At 40.9% G+C, this 19,306-nt stretch overlaps 1 protein-coding gene and 2 long non-coding RNA genes across 3 annotated transcripts in view; 1 reads left to right on the forward strand and 2 right to left on the reverse strand.

Moving 5' to 3' along the window:
* LOC138965092 (uncharacterized) overlaps nt 1–2,374 on the forward strand; it is a 305,948-nt gene extending 303,574 nt beyond the window's left edge. Inside the window, exon 4 of the mRNA XM_070337225.1 lies at nt 1,788–2,374. The gene's annotated coding sequence lies outside the window, so the exon portion shown is untranslated. The remainder of the gene's footprint in view (nt 1–1,787) is intronic.
* Nucleotides 1–19,306, reverse strand: part of LOC138965098 (uncharacterized) — a 267,523-nt gene that overhangs the window by 29,303 nt on the left and 218,914 nt on the right. The window lies entirely within an intron of this gene.
* On the reverse strand, nt 5,749–10,338 carry LOC138965065 (uncharacterized). The gene is made up of 6 exons (XR_011455283.1): nt 9,340–10,338; nt 8,984–9,025; nt 8,371–8,449; nt 7,630–7,726; nt 6,980–7,026; nt 5,749–6,026 (listed from the first exon to the last, which is right to left on the reverse strand). It is a non-coding gene; the product is annotated as an uncharacterized lncRNA (long non-coding RNA).

A 19,306-nucleotide genomic window follows, 5' to 3' on the forward strand; every position in this document is an offset into this window, starting at 1 on the left:
CTCTCTCTCTTTCGCCCCCACCCTTCTCCACCTCTCTGTCTCTCTCTCTGTCTGTCTGTCTGTCTGTCTGTCTCTCTCTCTCTCTCTCTCTCTCTCTCTCTCTCTCTCTCTCTCTCTCTCTCTCTCTCTCTCTCTCTCTCTCTCTCTCTGTAAATGAAACAAATCTTTGCCGTAATAAGAAATGCAATAGTGACATCAAAGCTAAATTTGTCAATTTAAGTCAGTATACACGAGTGACACAAAAACGATACAGCCATTTGAGGGTGGGGGTGTCTGTAAAAGGGGGTTTCCATTGTAAAAGAAACAGCAATTTGATAAATGATACATTTGTTTTCGAACCAAACAAGTCGGCTGAAATCATGTCAAAGCTAAATTCTTTAAATCCGAGCATTATACACAGAAGAGTACTCAAAAGAAGAATGTACAACAAGCTTATTAAAATCAGTGAAACATGTCAGTGTCAGTATCAGTCAAACAAACCTGACATCTTTCAGCCAAAATCTTTAATACATGATTAAGTACAAACACATGAGTGAACTTATTTATGAACGATACATCAATCTCATCATTAAAACATGAGTATTTCAAACGAATCTGAATTGTTGAAGTCGATTGTCATCCATACAATAAATATACAATATAATTGAAAGTAAAACTAAAGAAAAAGCAGTGCAGGCAAAATGGTCCCACTGAAAACCGACTGAGAGAGAGAAGAGAGAGAGAGAGGGAGAGAGAGAGAGAGAGAGAGAGAGAGAGAGAGGGAGAGGGGGAGAGAGAGGGAGAGGGAGAGAGAGAGAGAGGGAGAGAAAGAGGAGAGAGAGGGGAAGAGAGAGAGAGAAAGAGAGGGTGAGGGAGAGAGAGGGGAAGAGAAAAAGAGAGAATAAGAGAGAGAGAGAGAGAGAGAGAGAGAGATGTCTTACTACAAAATCAACAGGTTAGTATTTTCAATAATAATAAAATTTAAAAAAGCAAAATTAAGCAGCATACAGACACACGCATCATTATTCTACAACTTTGCTTTTTTTATTAACATGATTATAAGGTTTAAACAAGGTGGTATTGAGATTGTAGCTCTCAAAAAACAAAGACCGGACAGAGCGAAACAGGGTGTGCCAGCGAAAGAATGGGCACACCGCGATGGCCGGCGCGCGGGTCTCGGTTACTGCACGGTTTGCGGCGCTTGGTGGCTCTATTCTATATCTCTGTGAATACTGTACACATTTAGTAAAGTATAATTTACAAGACAAAACACAGGTTTTTTGGGTTTATTTTTCTGTGCCTACTACTTGACAAGAGAACCACGAGATTTGTGCAGATTATTTAAAATTTTCTGTACAGTATATTTTACAAAGACAGATCCATACAATATATATAATTTTGTAATAGATGTTTTCAATTTGTAGGTATGGTTTTTTTTTAAATCAACAGTTCGGATAGCCACAACAAGTGTGTATGTCTTGTGATTTGAGAGCTTTAGCACTGGATGCTTAGAATCCTCTTGATCATTTACTTCAGTAGGTAAAGCCACCTTCTCCAAAATCTTCTCTCCTATTCTGTGCTTACTACTGTGGGTTTGACAAGAGAACCACGAGATTTGTTTTTGTACATATGTTGCTTTTATTCTGTACACTTTAATGATTTAATCCTATGTGCAATTTTTTTTTTAACTGCGTTTTTGTTTTTGTTTTCCTGTATTCAAAGTGTGTATGGAAACCACAACCTGTCACAGCAGTATTATTAATCTGGATCTCCCTGCTAAGAACGTAATTAGGCCACCAAAAAAATAGGTCTGTTTACGGTAACATAGGCCAAAAAAATAGGGTCGGTAGGTCGGGATTTTTTTTTTTTTTTATCCAAAAAAACATATTTTTACGTTATTTTTCCCAAAAAAACCAAGATTTTTTTTTTTCTTCCCAAATGCCAAAAAAAAGTCTAGGGTTACCGTAAACAGACCTTTTTTTTTTTGCCTTAACAGAACGTGTGCATGTAGCTAAAGAATTTAAAAAGAATTTCTGCTACTTCACTCAAAATACGTCCATCCTTACACTCATATTTTCTTAAAATAATATTTCTTCATACAAACATGTTTGCGAATTATTCAATTTTTCGTAAAATATTCAATTACGATTTCTTTGTGTGTTGCAAAATTATGTAATAAAATTATGCAAGATCAAATTCAAAACAGCAATAAAGCTGCTGACGGCAGAATACCTCTGTTGACTTCTCTATCTGTTGGGTCAAACTATGCCACAGGCATGTTTCTTCTAGTAGCTCAATATTACGTGATACAGTCTCAAAGACAGAACAACGCAATAACCTTTTTTTGTGTAGATTCGATTGACTTTTTCCTGAAATAAAATATTCATGAAGCGGGTTCTGACTGAGTTAATATATTTCTGGAAAGCTGAACAACGCAATGCGTCAATGCGTCTGTGACTGGTGAAGAAGCAGAGCTGGAGCTTTTTGTATTGTTTGTCGTTGGTTTTATTACACACGCACTCACATACGGTCAACAAAATGTTGCATGTTCCTGCTTGACAAACAAATGCCTGCATACATGTGTGCACGTTCGAACGTACAAACATTCATACCTGTGCAAACAATCTGCCACTTCAAGTTCAACACCCAAACCCCACACATTCCTCCAAAAGGAGTCTGAAATACTGGCATTTGTGGTATTGAACGAGGACCTCAACTTCCATTGTCTAGTACATGTGGGTCTCATGTTGTACGTGTGAAACCACTTACTTAAAAAAGAAAAAATCGTGTAAGCTTATCAACAAAAAAACGAACAATTATATTCTTAAACAAACTGGTTAGAATAGCAGATTTAGGAGAATGCAATGCAAGGAACATCTTTATCTAATTCGTTCGATGCTTAGATCTAGAAAAGCACCCACTTATTCCAGTATAATAGAGAGAAAAAATCCAATTGAAAAAGTTCCAGATCTAGACAAGGCAGCACTAGCATCAATTTTAGCTAGCAAAATCGAACTTGGCCTGCAGTCATGCAAGGTCGAACCACTTTCCCTGCCTAGTGGGGAGGGCCGGTGCTGGCACACTCGGAGTGAAACGACATGTCACCTGCTTCGATGGGTTCTCCGGATTTACGTGTACAAACAGCGTCCGGGTTTACCGCTTCGATTCTAAACCCTAGTTTCTCATGTTGGTAACAAACTGGCTATTTGTTTATCAGATGTGTCGTTGGTCCACATTAAATGATGCTAGAGTGCAAGGTCGCAATCATTTGGTTATCAAACCAGGTTGTGTTCTTTTTTTCATCACCTTTTTCCGCGCAAACAGTTTTGCGCCATTTCTTTTGCGCAGACTGGGCGGGACAGGAAGCGGAAGCGCATCAAAATTTCTGATTGGACAATGATGCCGACGCCCACTTGACCCCCACTACAATGTCAAGGTCGGAAAGTCGTGACTTTCCGACCTTGACATTGTAGTGGGGGTCAAGTGGGCGTCGGCATCATTGTCCAATCAGAAATTTTGATGCGCTTCCGCTTCCTGTCCCGCCCAGTCTGCGCAAAAGAAATGGCGCAAAACTGTTTGCGCGGAAAAAGGTGATGAAAAAAAGAACACAACCTGGTTTGATAACCAAATGATTGCGATCTTGCATTCTAGCATCGATAAACAAATAGCCAGTTTGTTACCAACATGAGAAACTAGGGTTTAGAATCGAAGCGGTAAACCCGGACGCTGTTTGTACACGTAAATCCGTAGAAGCTATCGAAGTAGGTGACATGTCGTTTCACTCCGAGTGTGCCAGCACCGGCCCTCTACCCGCCAAACCCCCACTAGGCAGGGAAAGTGGTTCGACCTTGCATGAATGCAGGGCAAGTTCGAGTTTGCTAGCTAAAATTGCTGCTAGTGCTTGCCTTGTCTAGATCTGGATTTTTTTCAATTGGATTTTTTCTCTCTATTATACTGGAATAAGTGGGTGCTTTTCTAGATCTAAGCATCGACCGAATTAGATAATGATGTTCCTTGCATTGCATTCTCCTAAATCTGTTATTCTAACCAGTTTGTTTAAGAATATAATTGTTCGTTTTTTGTTGATAAGCTTACAAGATTTTTTCTTTTTTAAGTAAGTGGTTTCACACGTACAACATGAGACCCACATGCACTAGACAATGGAAGTTGAGGTCCTCGTTCAATACCACAAATGCCAGTATTATACTTCAGACTCCTTTTGGAGGAATGTGTGGGGTTTGGGTGTTGAACTTGAAGTGGCAGATTGTTTGCACAGGTATGAATGTTCGTACGTTCGTACGTGCACGCATGTATGCAGGCATATGTTTGTCAAGCAGGAACATGCAACATTTTGTTGACCGTATGTGAGTGCGTGTGTAATAAAACCAACGACAAACAATACAAAAAGCTCCAGCTCTGCTTCTTCACCAGTCACAGACGCATTGCGTTGTTCAGCTTTCCAGAAATATATTAACTCAGTCAGAACCGGCTTCATGAATATTTTATTTCAGGAAAAAATCAATCGAATCTACACAAAAAAAGGTTATTGCGTTGTTCTGTCTTTGAGACTGTATCACGTAATATTGAGCTACTAGAAGAAACATGTCTGTGGCATAGTTTGACCCAACAGATAGAGAAGTCAACAGAGGTATTCTGCCGTCAGCAGCTTTATTGCTGTTTTGAATTTGATCTTGCATAATTTTATTACATAATTTTGCAACACACAAAGAAATCGTAATTGAATATTTTACGCAAAATTGAATAATTCGCAAACATGTTTGTATGAACAAATATTATTTTAAGAAAATATGAGTGTGAGGATGGACGTATTTTGAGTGAAGTAGCAGAAATTCTTTTTAAGTTCTTTAGCTACATGCACACGTTCTGTTAATTACGTTCTTAGCAGGGAGATCCAGATTAATAATACTGCTGTGACAGGTTGTGGTTTCCATACACACTTTGAATACAGGAAAACAAAAACAAAAACACAGTTAAAAAAAAATGTGCACATATGATTAAAATATTAAAGTGTACAGAATAAAAGCAAGATATGTACAAAAACAAATCTCGTGGTTCTCTTGTCAAACCCACTGTAGTAAGCACAGAATAGGAGAGAAGATTTTGGAGAAGGTGGCTTAACCTACTGAAGTAAATGATCAAGAGGATTCTAAGCATCCAGTGCTAAAGCTCTCAAATCACAAGACATACACACTTGTTGTGGCTATCCGAACTGTTGATTTAAAAAAAACATACCTACACATTGTAAACATCTATTACAAAATTATATATATTGTATGGATCTGTCTTTGTAAAATATACTGTTCAGAAAATTTTAAATAATCTGCACAAATCTCGTGGTTCTGTCAAGTAGTAGGCACAGAAAAAAAAACACCCAAAAACCCTGTGTTTTGTCTTGTAAATTATACTTTACTAAATGTGTACAGTATTCTAAGAAAAGAAAAATTCTTCCTTTTTATCATATCAATTGCCTCCCTTGGATTTTATTTGTAAAATAACTCTGAGAAAAAAAGCTTTCTACTTAAAAGCAGTGCAATCAGGAAAATGGGTACAACCTGTGTGTATACCTTTATTCCTTATTCTTTTTATTTAACTGAGGATGTCACTACGCAGTTTTACTGATTTAAAAAAAAATTCGCTTCAAATTATCTCCCTTGAACAAACACTTCTTTTTACAATTAAATTTTGTTTACACGAAGAGGTAGTTTTAAGGGTATATACAAGAAAACATTATTGCAGCCTTAGATGTATTTACATTTGGACTAATTCCATTAAAAAAAAATTCAAACTATAAATGATAAATCAAAATAAAACAGATTTTGAGGCTGTGCACAAGCTAATAGGATTAAACACGAAAGTCGTACCCAAGAATCGTCAAATACTTTTGCTAACAGCTATACTTAAACATAAGAAAATATGATCTGCATCTCTTGTTATGAAGATGATGGCACTGGTCCACCGAAGTGCATGCCATATATGCTTTACTGTGCGCTCTCCCTCTCAATGGTCTTTCTCTGGCTGACTCGATTCTGAGGAGATAAACGAAAACACATTCAGTACAAGCTGTACAAAATAACAACAAAACTAGTATTACTTAAAGTAGCTGCTGGTTTCTGAGTATTTGATTGAAGGCCCAATCCGACTTGTAAGAAGTTTGCCCGACTGTCGCAGATTTGGTCAGGTAATTGCATGGAGTAAAATCATGCCTCAATTTGGTAACATACAAACTGCAATATTCTAAGGCTGTGAGTGTGAGAATACATCGGCGCCACTTTTTAAAAACTTTCTTTTTGTGTGTGCGCATGTTTTAGTGCCAAAAATGAATAGGCCGAGTGCTCTCTCTGCAAAACTTGTGTGAAGCTTCAGAGCTCTATCAATGGTTTGAAAGAAAAAACATACTTTTCCATTTTTGACGTTCTTGTTCCCTTCCCTGTGAAATTTACTGTCCGTAGGTTACCGGATTTTGTTAATGTCCGTGAAAACCTCAACTATTCATTGCTGAGTGCCTGGTGATAGCTATCCCCCTCAACGACCTAGCACTGCTGAATCCTGATTCTTCCCATTGTTTGATTCTGTAATGAAATTGTGTAGTTGGTAGTTATGTGAGCTTCTTCTTGGGGTGGGGGGGGTGGGGGTGGGGTGGGGGGTGGGGGTTATTTAATTATCAGATCACAAAGTAAGACTTCATTGTAATGTGCAGATATTTGTTCAGGTGCCCACCATTTTCTATGTGAAAACATGTTGCTAACTGACATGAACCCAACCATAAAACGTGATGTAGGTGAGTAGCCCATCTAGAAAAAAGAACCTGTTCTAATTCGGAATTAGAACAGGTTCTTTTTTCTAGATGGGCTACTCACCTACATCACGTTTCATGGTTGGGTTCATGTTAGTTAGAAACATGTTTTCAAATTCTCATCAGGCAATCACGGCTGACACTAAACACAGAACAGGTGGGATAGACATAATTCAATCTACTCACCTTCCTTGCATTGTGAGACTGGCCATATGAATCTGCTGAAGTAGTTCCTGCACATATTTAATCAAATATTCATCTTAATAACGTGTTAATATCGCTTGTTCTAGCAAATCAAACTTGACAGTTTTCTGAAGGTTTGCACAATTTAAGAGCTTGCCTGTACCCAATCATTACAATAAGAAACAACATCTAGTATGCAAGTATTTGCAGGGTATGAAGGTTTTAATATAATGTCGGTTCTTCTGGGGGCATGGAGAAACACCTTACACAACAAATTTCAAACAATTGAGGTCACACCATAGTTTTACTCACAAACAAACAACAGCAATACAATAAACAGTCTGCAAACGCCTACATGTTGTCTACACTAGGTATAAAGAAACAAAGAAGCACATGAAGACGGGCTTTGTCAAGTAGACCATTATAGCGAATGAGCAACAGCTGATGATCCAGACCACCAAATTGACATGATTTCCCCTTATTCAGTTTGTGATTGTAGTCATATTGACGATGCATGACTTCAATTTTTCTAAGTAAGTCTCTTGGTGCGTTTACGGATACATTCATTGTCACAATTACGACATGCTAATGTCTAACCTGGGTAAACTTCAATTCATGACTTTTTTTAACTGGCATAGACATTATGAGCATACCAGAATTATTTTCCTGTTAGACTGTCTTCTTCTTTTTCTTCTTCTGCGTTCGATATTCATGGCTGTCATATCGTCTGGTCAGTGGCTGCCATGAAGTCTGCATAAACCAATTAAATAAATAATTAAGGAAAAAAACCACCCTTACATCATAATAAATCAGAACCATCAAAACCACCCCCCACCCATCCAATAAAACCTGCATACAAAAACACTTCAAAATAAAAAAAATGAAAACATTTAATTCCACTTCAAAAATATAAAAGTTGTTATGTTTTATTTTCATTATCTCTTTACACACACAAAAATTGCTGTGCAAATCTTTTTAAAAACATCAATGCCCGAGACACCAGTAACCTGTTTATGTTGTTGACCTTGTGGCTTTTCAGTTTAAGAGGCTGTTCAAAAAACCGTTTCCCTGGAATCTGCACTATGATAACCATGAATAATACCGTAGGGAAAATATTACATCACCAAGACCTAAGAAATCACACCAACCGACACTCCTCACCCTTATTTCACCCACTATGCCAACCCAAAGACTGGAAAATAATCATCAAATACAGAATGAACAAAAATGCTTGATTTCATTTCTTCAATGATAAGTTGAAAATCTTCATTCTTCATAATAATGTTATTGGCATAATGTGTAATTGCCACAATTTACAGAGTTTTATGAAAAAATGGTGCGATAAAAACCAAAGGGAAAACATTTGTTCATATGTATACTGATACCTTCTTTACCTTGTGGCTTGTGTGCCCCAGGTTTAGGAGCTGCTCAAACGTCCATTGCTCCTCAGTCTGCAAGAAATTAAGCGATGGCCTGAAGGAGAATGGAAAAAAATCCTTTGTCAGCACCCTGTGTTTGTGTGTGGGTGGGTGTTTTAGATAAATAGGCAGGGTGGGGGGGGGTGTGGGTGTGTGCAATAGGTACCACGCCTAATGCAGTCTGCAAAACAAGTGCAACACTTCTACAGAGCTTTTATGATACAAAGCTTCAAATAAGAAACACATTACAATCAAATGAAAGCTGAGCCTGTCATTGCAAAATAAGAAGGAATATACAACAATCCAGTGGCATGTAAAATATTGTTCCTTCAGAAAGATGGCTCTGACAGCAGAAACAATTTAACTTGAAGTTTGAGTCAAAAATTATTTCTCTACATTAGCGAACGTAGGTTACTTGCAGTTATACCCCTCACACATGAAATATTCACAGATTGAATAACAGTTTGTTCCCAATGTTGCTTCCGTGTATCGGTTAGATCCATCTCGGTTAGATCCATCTGCAGAGTACGGATTGTCATCCGTTTAAAAAGGAAAAACAATCAGAACTTGTCATCAGTGATCAACCTACCTTGCAAGAGTGGGGTGAAACACTCACTTCCTGCCAACATGTCTGCAAAAAAAGGAAACAATGCCAATGAAAGCTTAAAATGATTCTTGTGTTCAATATGTGTACACGTGCTTCATTTCTGGGGTGAAAGTGTAAAATATATCGATGGATTGATAGAACAATATAGCCTCAAGTTCACCGCACCAAAAAATACTTATCAATCAACATTGTCATCACTCGATCAGCTATTCCATCTCTTTCATGTGTGTGTGTGTGTGTGTGATGGTGTGAGCGTGTGTGTGTTTGTGTACGTGTGTGTGTGTGTGTGTGTGTGTGTGTGTGTGTTTGTGAACAAGCTTTGAAAAACGTATGTTTACCTTGCTCTAGATCTACTGATTTTCGTAGGCGGAGACTTCTCTGCCGTGAGGGCGGCTTCGTTTCCCTGGCAGAATTCAACATCTTGTACAGATCTGCTGGTGATTTTCTTTTCCTCCGCTTCGTGAGTCACTTGATCCACAGATTTAACGAACATTGAATGTTCTTTTAGTTCTTGTGACGGAAGTACAATCAAGGAATTAAGTGGGCATTCCTGAGTCCTCTGCTGACTTCATGTCCACAAAGTAAATCGCACAAACTTGCAGGGTTTGAAGGGTAGTTTATTACTTTGAAGAAGAACAGCTAGTCGTCGCTGCCCGTTCAGCATTCTTCGCGCGACAGTTTTGCAGAGGAAGGCAATGCAGTTTTTTTTCCCTGCTGAATGTTGCCAGGGTGCACAAACTGAGAAAGCATTCCCGATTTTCCACAATGTTCTACTTCTGCAGAGTCTTTTGCACAACATGATTTATAACTGCCAGTGTACGTCTAATTCATGATGCCTACCTGACAGCTGGGTCAAAAGTTACGTTCGAGAAAATATTCGAACTAAGTTCCAAACAACTCGAAGAGCAGACATGCAACATGTGGGATTTGGGCAAGCGGAAACGCCGTAGATCTAATGTCATTCAAGGGTATCGTAATGTGGGAATGTCAAGGCCAGTTTTTGACTGGTTTTGAACTGAAGTTGGGCTCCGAATGGAAATAAACACTTCCTCCAGCTGCGCGACCCATCGATAACAACAGTTGGAACTGGTAGGATGATGAACAGGTCTTGTGAACTGGCTACACACTGTTACGGTTCAAGTATAAGTTCAAAGTAAACACTCAACTGAGGTGGCAGGTAATGGCGGACTTGACTTCCTTCATAACCAAATATCACTCTTCTGACAAAAAAACGCAAATGCTATGTTAAACCGGAAAATACGTAAACCGGAAAAGGAAGCGCATCAAAACCAAAATGGCAGCCCCCATGAAATTCGAAAGGTCACGGAAACAAGTCGTGAATACTGTAATCGACTTGAGAAATGTGCACACCGAATAATACATGATAAAGAAGGATTCGTTGTGCCCGGCTACGTGCTACAGTTGGAGATGGAAGTTCACCAAAAATGGGGACCATACTAACAAAAATACGGTGGGTAAAATAGGCGCCCCCATTTTTTCAGCAAACGCCACCCCAGGCCGCTTTGGACGGGTAGAAATTCCGTAGTTTTAAGTCTATGGATAAAGCTCGCGTAAGAAGAATACGTCACGGTCGAAAGTCTTTGACGTCAATCAATGCATCATGACGTCATGCCTCCCTGTAGTCTTTCTCTCTCGCGCAGTGTGTGTGTTTGTGTTCATTTTGTGCACATGTGTTAGTGTTACTGTGTGTGTGTGTGTGTGTTTTTGTGTGTGTGTGTGTGTGTTTGTGTGTATTTGTGTGTGTGTGTGTGTGTGTGTGTGCGCACGCGTGCATGAGTCTGTACTCGTATGTGTGTGGTGTGTGTGTGTGTGTGTGTGTGTGTGTGTGTGTGTGTGTGTGTGCGTGCGCACGCGTGCATGAGTCTGTATTCGTGTGTGTGTAAGTGTGTGTGTGGGCATAAGTGTATGTGTGCGCGTGTATGTGTGTTTGTAAAGGTGTGCATGTCCGTCTGTCCATATGTGCGTATGGGTGTGTGTTTTGTGTGTATAACGTTTTTTGTTAGAGAGTGAGTGAGTGCGTGTGAGTGAGTGTGTGTGTGTGACTTGGTGTGTGTGTGTGTGTTTGAGAGAGAGAGAGAGAGAGAGAGTGTGTGTGTGTGTGTGTGTGAATGTGTGTGTGTGTGAATGTGTGTGTGCATGAGTTTGTGTGTATGTTTGTGTGTGTATGAGTGTATATGTGTTTGTTTGTAAAGGTGTGTGTGTCCGACTGTCTATGTGCGTATTTGTTTGTTTGTTTGTTTGTTCAACGCCCAGCCGATCACGAAGGGCCATATCAGGGCGGTGCTGCTTTGAAATATAACGTGCGCCACACACAAGACAGAAGTCGCAGCACAGGCTTCATGTCTCACCCAGTCACATTATTCTGACACCGGACCAACCGGAGTGTGTGTGTGTGTGTGAATGTGTGTGTGCATGAGTTTGTGTGTATGTTTGTGTGTGTATGAGTGTGTATATGTGTTTGTTTGTAAAGGTGTGTGTGTCCGTCTGTCTATGTGCGTATTTGTTTGTTTGTTTCCATAATTATCAGGGCGGTGCTGCTTTGAGATATAACGTGCGCCACACAAAAGGCAGAAGTCGCAGCACAGGCTTCATGTCTCTCCCAGTCACATTATTCTGACACCGGACAAACCAGTCCCAGCATGCACTAACCCCATAATGCCAGCCGCCAGGCGGAGCACCCACTAGACTGCCAATTTTAAAGTCTTAGGTATGACCCGGCCGGGGTTCGAACCCACGACCTCCCGATCACGGGGCGGACGCCTTACCACTAGGCCAACCCTGTATGAGTGTGTGTATTGTGTGTATGAGATTTGTGTGAGTCTGTGTGTGTGTGTGTGTGTGTGTCTGTGGGTGTGTGCGTGCGTACATGCGTGCGTATGTACATGTGTGTGTGTGTGTGTTTGTGTGGGTGTGTGTCTGTTTGTATAAGAGATAAAGAGAGAGAGAAAGAGAGAGAGAGAGTGGGTGGGTTGGTTTGTGTTTGTGCGTGTGCGTAAGTGTATGTGTGTGTGTATGTGTGTTTGTTTGTAAAGGTGTGTATGTCCGTCTGTCTATATGTGCGTATGGGGGTCATGTGTTTTGTGTGTACAGTGAGGAGTGTGTGAGAGAGTGAGTGAGTGTGTTTGTGTGTACGTGTGTAACTTGGGTGTGTGTGTGTGTGTGTGTTCGTGTGTGTGTGTGTTTGAGAGAGAGAGAGAGAGAGAGAGAGAGAGAGAGAGAGAGGTTTGTCTTTCGCTGGGGTATGCAGTGCCTTGGCGTTGCACATCTACTTAATTCGGTATGCACATTTCTCAAGTCGATTACAGTATGGCGTTCACGGGATACCTCCAGCTTCGCTGGGATAAATCCTAGGAGATACTTCAACAGATTGTTCAGGCCATTTATCACACATACAGAATCTGTATATAAACACCTCAAATAATCTATTTACAACAAAGTTCAGCCTTGAATAAATATACATATTTGTCATCATTTTCACGAGTTTTCATTCACAAGCACCTGGGAAATAAATCTCATGTTCCCCGGGGAATAAATCCCCGGTTACCATAGTTGCAGGAAGCCCTATTACATGGATAATCAAAAGCAAACCCAATAGAAACGCTCGAGGATTCTTCGGCTCTTTTCATTGGCGTTTCCCCCGACCTAAACAGACGACACTGCTTCGCCAAGTTCCAAATACGAACTGGCAAACTGGCAAATGTAAACAAAAAACAAAACTACCTCATCAAAGGTCATACATTTATGCTTTATCGCAAACAAATGAAACCTATCGATATGTTTTATCTTCTCACAAAGTCATGGAGTGCGTGTATCTCTGTTTGGAGACTTGAAACACGAACGTCAAGTTTAAGTCAAACCACCCCTGACACACACATTTTGACCCGTGCACAAGACGTTGTATCGATAAACTAAAAAAATAATAAAGTAGATGTGTACTGCCGGGCAGTACATACCCCAAGCGAAGTCGTCCATCAGTCTGTGTGTACATGATTCTCTCTCTCTCTCTCTCTCTCTCTCTCTCTCTCTCTCTCTCTCTCTCTCTCTCTCTTAAAATGTGTCATCGATGACGTGTTTTCATACTTGCTAATGCGGCAGGCTAATCATGACGTCAAATTGAAACTTCTTGAAGTCTCTCAGAAAGGGACATGAAAACCATGTGGGGGTTACTGGTTTGGGCTGAAAAAAAACCCAACTCCACCTAAAATTCAAGCGCCTATGGGGCTGAATTATGCAGCATAAATTGTGAAACATCAGGATATCTCACACTTTCAATTCTGCCATCATGTCAAATCTGACAACAAACCTACCCACAAAATGTCATAAATATCGGTGTAGAATTGAGACTTAACGGTTTTTAACTGCCAAAAATAAGTTTTTTTGACTGGAATAGTTTGTCTTGAAATTCAGTTTGGGACAACGGACCCACCCACTAAATTTCATAAAGATAGGTGAAAATTTAAATGTAACGGTTTTTAACTGCCAAAATTATGTTTTTCTTCTGGAAAAGTATGGAGTGAAAATCAGTTGGGGACAACGAACCTACCCACAAAATTTCATAAATATCGATGAAGAATTGAGATTTAACGGTTTTTAACTGCCAAAAATAAGTTTTTTTGTCTGGAAAAGTATGTCTTAAAATTCAGTTTGGGACAACGGACCCACCCACTAAATTTCATAAAGATAGGTGAAGAATTGAAATTTAACGTTTTTTAACTGCCAAAATTATGTCTTTCTTCTGGAAAAGTATAGAGTGAAAATCAGTTGGGGACAACGAACCTACCCACAAAATTTCATAAATATCGGTGAAGAATTGAAATTTAACGGTTTTTAACTGCAAAAATTATGTTTTTCTTCTGAAAAAGTATGGAGTGAAAATAAGTTGGGGACAACAAACCTACCTTTAAAATTTCATAAGAATCAGTGAAGAAATAGGATTTAACGATTTTTTAACGGCCTTTAAATCATTGGTGATGTCATCATAACCCAGTCGTTGTAGTTGTCGTCGTAGTTGTTGGTGTTGTTGTTGTCATGTTCGTTGTCGTGATTGTTGTTGTTCTCGTGTTGTTGTTTTTGTTGTTGTTGTTGTTGTTGTTGTTGTTGTTGTTGTTGTTGTTGTTGTTGTTGTTGTTGTTGTTGTCGTCGTCGTCGTCGTCGTCGATGTCATTTGTTGTTGTTGTTGTTATCGTCGTCGTCGTCGTCATCGTTGTCAGAGGTTATTTCTAAAGATTTCATTGATAGTCTTTGTTCTCGTCACCAAGACTTGCTAAGAACAAGCTTGGAACAGCAAGAGTTCCAAGAACAAGATTAAAACAACTCATTACATCATTACCAGTACGTCATTTGTATTTAGAACACACTTTAGAAAAAACTCTTCAGCTACAAACCAGTCACCCTCACATGTCGGAGGTGTTTGTCTAAACCACTTACTGAAATGTTTTGAGGTTTAATGACCATACACATGTTGAACCGGTGAGTGTCTTCCGCTGCTTAATTCGCAAATAACTATTTTATTAAAGTCCGCTTGAAACGCTCAAAGATGAAATTCCATGTTAAAAAGTGACAAAAGTTTCACATTTTCCCGTTGTAACAGCTTCCGATGATATTATATGAAAATTCTGATCCTCTGAGAGGATTCCCCGAAACAAAATCAGTTTGTACGCCTAATTTTAATAGAATTGTCCAAACAGTGTCGCTAATATTGTGCTAAAAGATGAATTCTAGAACAATGTTCACAGACAGACACCACTTGGCAAAAAAATTTTCAGTGCTGGGAGATGAAAAAAAAAACTACCTCGCTACGCGCGGGCTTCGCCCGCGCTCCGCTTGGATAATAACAAGAAGGGCAAAGCCCATACGACTCACATGCTTGACCTTGACCTTGACATGACCTTGACCTTCAGGGTCAAGGTCAAATAACTAAACTTAAGTAGATGTGCAACGCCAAGGCACTGCATACCCCAGCGAAAGACAAACCTCTCTCTCTCTCTCTCTCTCTCTCTCTCAAACTAACACACACACACACACACACCCAAGTTACACACGTACACACATACACACTCACTCACACGCACTCACTCACTCTCTCACACACACTTCACTGTACACACAAAACACACCCCCATACGCACATATAGACAGACGGACATACACACCTTTACAAACAAACACACATACACACACACATACACTTACGCACACGCACAAACACAAACCAACCCACCCACTCTCTCTCTTATACAAACAGACACACACCCACACAAACACACACACATGTACATACGCACGAATGTACGCACGCACACACCCACAGACACACACACACACATTGACTCACACAAATCTCATACACACAATACACACACTCATACGCACATACACGGTTGGCCTAGTGGTAAGGCGTCCGCCCCGTGATCGGGAGGTCGTGGGTTAGAACCCAGGCCGGGTCATACCTAAGACTTTAAAATTGGCAATCTAGTGGGTGCTCCGCCTGGCGGCTGGCATTATGGGGTTAGTGCATGCTAGGACTGTTTGGTCCGGTGTCAGAATAATGTGACTGGGTGAGACATGAAGCCTGTGCTGCGACTTCTGCCTTTTGTGTGGCGCACGTTATATCTCAAAGCAGCACCGCCCTGATAATTATGGAAACAAACAAACAAATACGTACATAGACAGACGGACACACACACCTTTACAAACAAACACATATACACACTCATACACACACAAACATACACACAAACTCATGCACACACACACATTCACACACACACACACACACTCCGGTTGGTCCGGTGTCAGAATAATGTGACTGGGTGAGACATGAAGCCTGTGCTGCGACTTCTGTCTTGTGTGTGGCGCACGTTATATGTCAAAGCAGCACCGCCCTGATAATGGCCCTTCGTGGTCGGCTGGGCGTTAAGCAAACAAACAAACAAACACCCACACACTGTACATACGCACGCACACACACACACACACACACATTGACTGACACAAATCTCATACACACATAACACACACTTATACGCACATAGACCGGCACGGTTGGCCTAGTGGTAAGGCGTCCGCCCCGTGATCGGGAGGTCGTGGGTTCGAACCCCGGCCGGGTCATACCTAAGACTTTAAAATTGGCAATCTAGTGGCTGCTCCGCCTGGCGTCTGGCATTATGGGGTTAGTGCTAGGACTGTTTGGTCCGGTGTCAGAATAATGTGACTGGGTGAGACATGAAGCCTGTGCTGCGACTTCTGCCTTTTGTGTGGCGCACGTTATATCTCAAAGCAGCACCGCCCTGATAATTATGGAAACAAACAAACAAATACGTACATAGACAGACGGACACACACACCTTTACAAACAAACACATATACACACTCATACACACACAAACATACACACAAACTCATGCACACACACACATTCACACACACACACACACGCTCCGGTTGGTCCGGTGTCAGAATAATGTGACTGGGTGAGACATGAAGCCTGTGCTGCGACTTCTGTCTTGTGTGTGGCGCACGTTATATGTCAAAGCAGCACCGCCCTGATAATGGCCCTTCGTGGTCGGCTGGGCGTTAAGCAAACAAACAAACAAACACCCACACACTGTACATACGCACGCACACACACACACACACACACACATTGACTGACACAAATCTCATACAAACATAACACACACTTATACGCACATAGACCGGCACGGTTGGCCTAGTGGTAAGGCGTCCGCCCCGTGATCGGGAGGTCGTGGGTTCGAACCCCGGCCGGGTCATACCTAAGACTTTAAAATTGGCAATCTAGTGGCTGCTCCGCCTGGCGTCTGGCATTATGGGGTTAGTGCTAGGACTGGTTTGTCCGGTGTCAGAATAATGTGACTGGGTGAGACATGAAGCCTGTGCTGCGACTTCTGTTTTGTGTGTGGCGCACGTTATATGTCAAAGCAGCACCGCCCTGATATGGCCCTTCGTGGTCGGCTGGGCGTTGAGCAAACAAACAAATACGCACATAGACAGTCGGACACACACACCTTTACAAACAAACACATATACACACTCATACACACACAAACATACACACAAACTCATGCACACACACATTCACACCCACTCTCTCTCTCTCTCAAACACACACACACACACCAAGTCACACACACACACACACACACACACACACTCACTCACACGCACTCACTCACTCTCTGACAAAAAACTTCATACACACAAAACACACACCCATACGCACATATGGACAGACGGACATGCACACCTTTACAAACACACTGTATACACGCACACACATACACTTATGCCCACACACACACACGAGTACAGACTCATGCACGCGTGCGCACACACACACACACACACACACAAATACACACAAATACACACACACCACACACATACGAGTACAGACTCATGCACGCGTGCGCGCACACACACACACATACACACACACACACACACACAGTAACACTAACACATGTGCACAAAATGAACACAAACACACACACACTGCACGAGAGAGAAAGACTACGGGGAGGCATGACGTCATGATGCATTAATTGACGTCAAAGACTTTCGACCGTGACGTATTCTTCTTACGCGAGCTTTATCCATAGACTTGGAAACTACGGAATTTCTACCCGTCCAATGCGGCCTGGGGTGGCGTTTGCTGAAAAAATGGGGGCGCCTATTTTACCCACCGTATTTTTGTTAGTATGGTCCCCATTTTTGGTGAACTTCCATCTCCAACTGTAGCACGTAGCCGGGCACAAAGAATCCTTCTTTATCATGTATTATTCGGTATGCACATTTCTCAAATCGATTACAGTATAGCGTTCACGGGATATGGAACGCCAAAAGGCCCACAGTATCGAGACTGAGTCTCGATACTGGGAGTATCGAGACTAGTATCGAGACTGAGTCTCGATACTGGGAGTATCGAGACTTAAAGTCTCGATACTCTGAGTATCGAGACTCGTTCATTTCATTGGTCTTCCCTCGATACTGCGAGTATCGAGTATGGAAATGAACCAATCCGTGGTATCGAGTATGGTTGCTATGCCGCCCTAGTTCAGTATCGAGTGTCTACAAAACGATTGGTTAAATTCTGATCTCGAGTGTGAACAGCACCCTGGTGCGCCAAAAGGCCCACAGTATCGAGACTGAGTATCGATACTCAAAGTCTCGATACTCAAAGTCTCGATACTCCGAGTATCGAGACTCGTTCATTTCATTGGTCTTCCCTCGATACTGCGAGTATCGAGACTTTGAGTATCGATACTCTGTAATTTCATTGGTCGGAATCGAATTTCAAGAGTATCGCTACTGCGCATCTCGATACTGGTTGCTATGCCAATCGATCTGATCAAGAACGTAACAAGACAAGCGATTGGTTCAGTACTTGAACTCCTAAAGGAACTGGTAAATTAAAAAGTATAACCAGAAAACTGTTTGTTTTTTTTTTACTGAATCGTGGCGGACTGTGTTGTGCGATAAACGACTGAGAGACTCAGTGAAGTGTATTCAGTGTTATAGAATAAATTATGTTTGAGTTTTCGTTGCTGGTAAGTTAAAAAGTTAAACAAAAAAACATGAATACAAACAAACACAGTTCAAGTTATTTTGTGGATGTGTTTTATGCGCCTGACACTGAAATGTCCCATAGATCTACTAAGTCTTGATGCGAGCCACCCCCCAAAAAATCTAATTTAGACTAAAAGTACTTTAGACTGATATCGTACAAGTGAAATGACGCTGTGTTTTCCCTTGAATGACTTTGTATGAGAGTGCATTCGAATCAGTTATTAACCTAAGACACAGATACTTTTAACTGATCGATAGCGGCACGTTCGGCCGGGATGGCAGCGAAGCCTCAGTGATTTTTCGATCCTCCAGTTTAAAAAACCCAAACAATTACAGTTTTTGTCTTGCAGAGTGTGAAACTGTTGATTATTTGTGTAAACATCGGTCTATTTGCTGCATTTGCATTATCATTTATGCAAAATCTATACCATTTTCGGCTTTAGTCCCTGTGACAAAGGCTATACATACAGAAGTAATTGTGTATATATTGTTTTCAACAAGGCTAAGCTATTTACACAAGTAGGGAGAGTGGCTTTCTTTGTCCTCAAGCATAAATTAATGTGGGTACATACATTATCCAGCCTATTAACACAAGTGGGGAGAGGTTTTTGAATTTGTGCAGTCTGTTTGCAAATTTAGCCTGGAAAGTAAACAATACTATAAAATGAACAAAAAACCTATGTACAAGTTTCACAG

Source organism: Littorina saxatilis, linkage group LG4 (genome assembly GCF_037325665.1).
Source record: "Littorina saxatilis isolate snail1 linkage group LG4, US_GU_Lsax_2.0, whole genome shotgun sequence".
Classification (NCBI taxonomy): Eukaryota; Metazoa; Mollusca; class Gastropoda; order Littorinimorpha; family Littorinidae; genus Littorina; species Littorina saxatilis.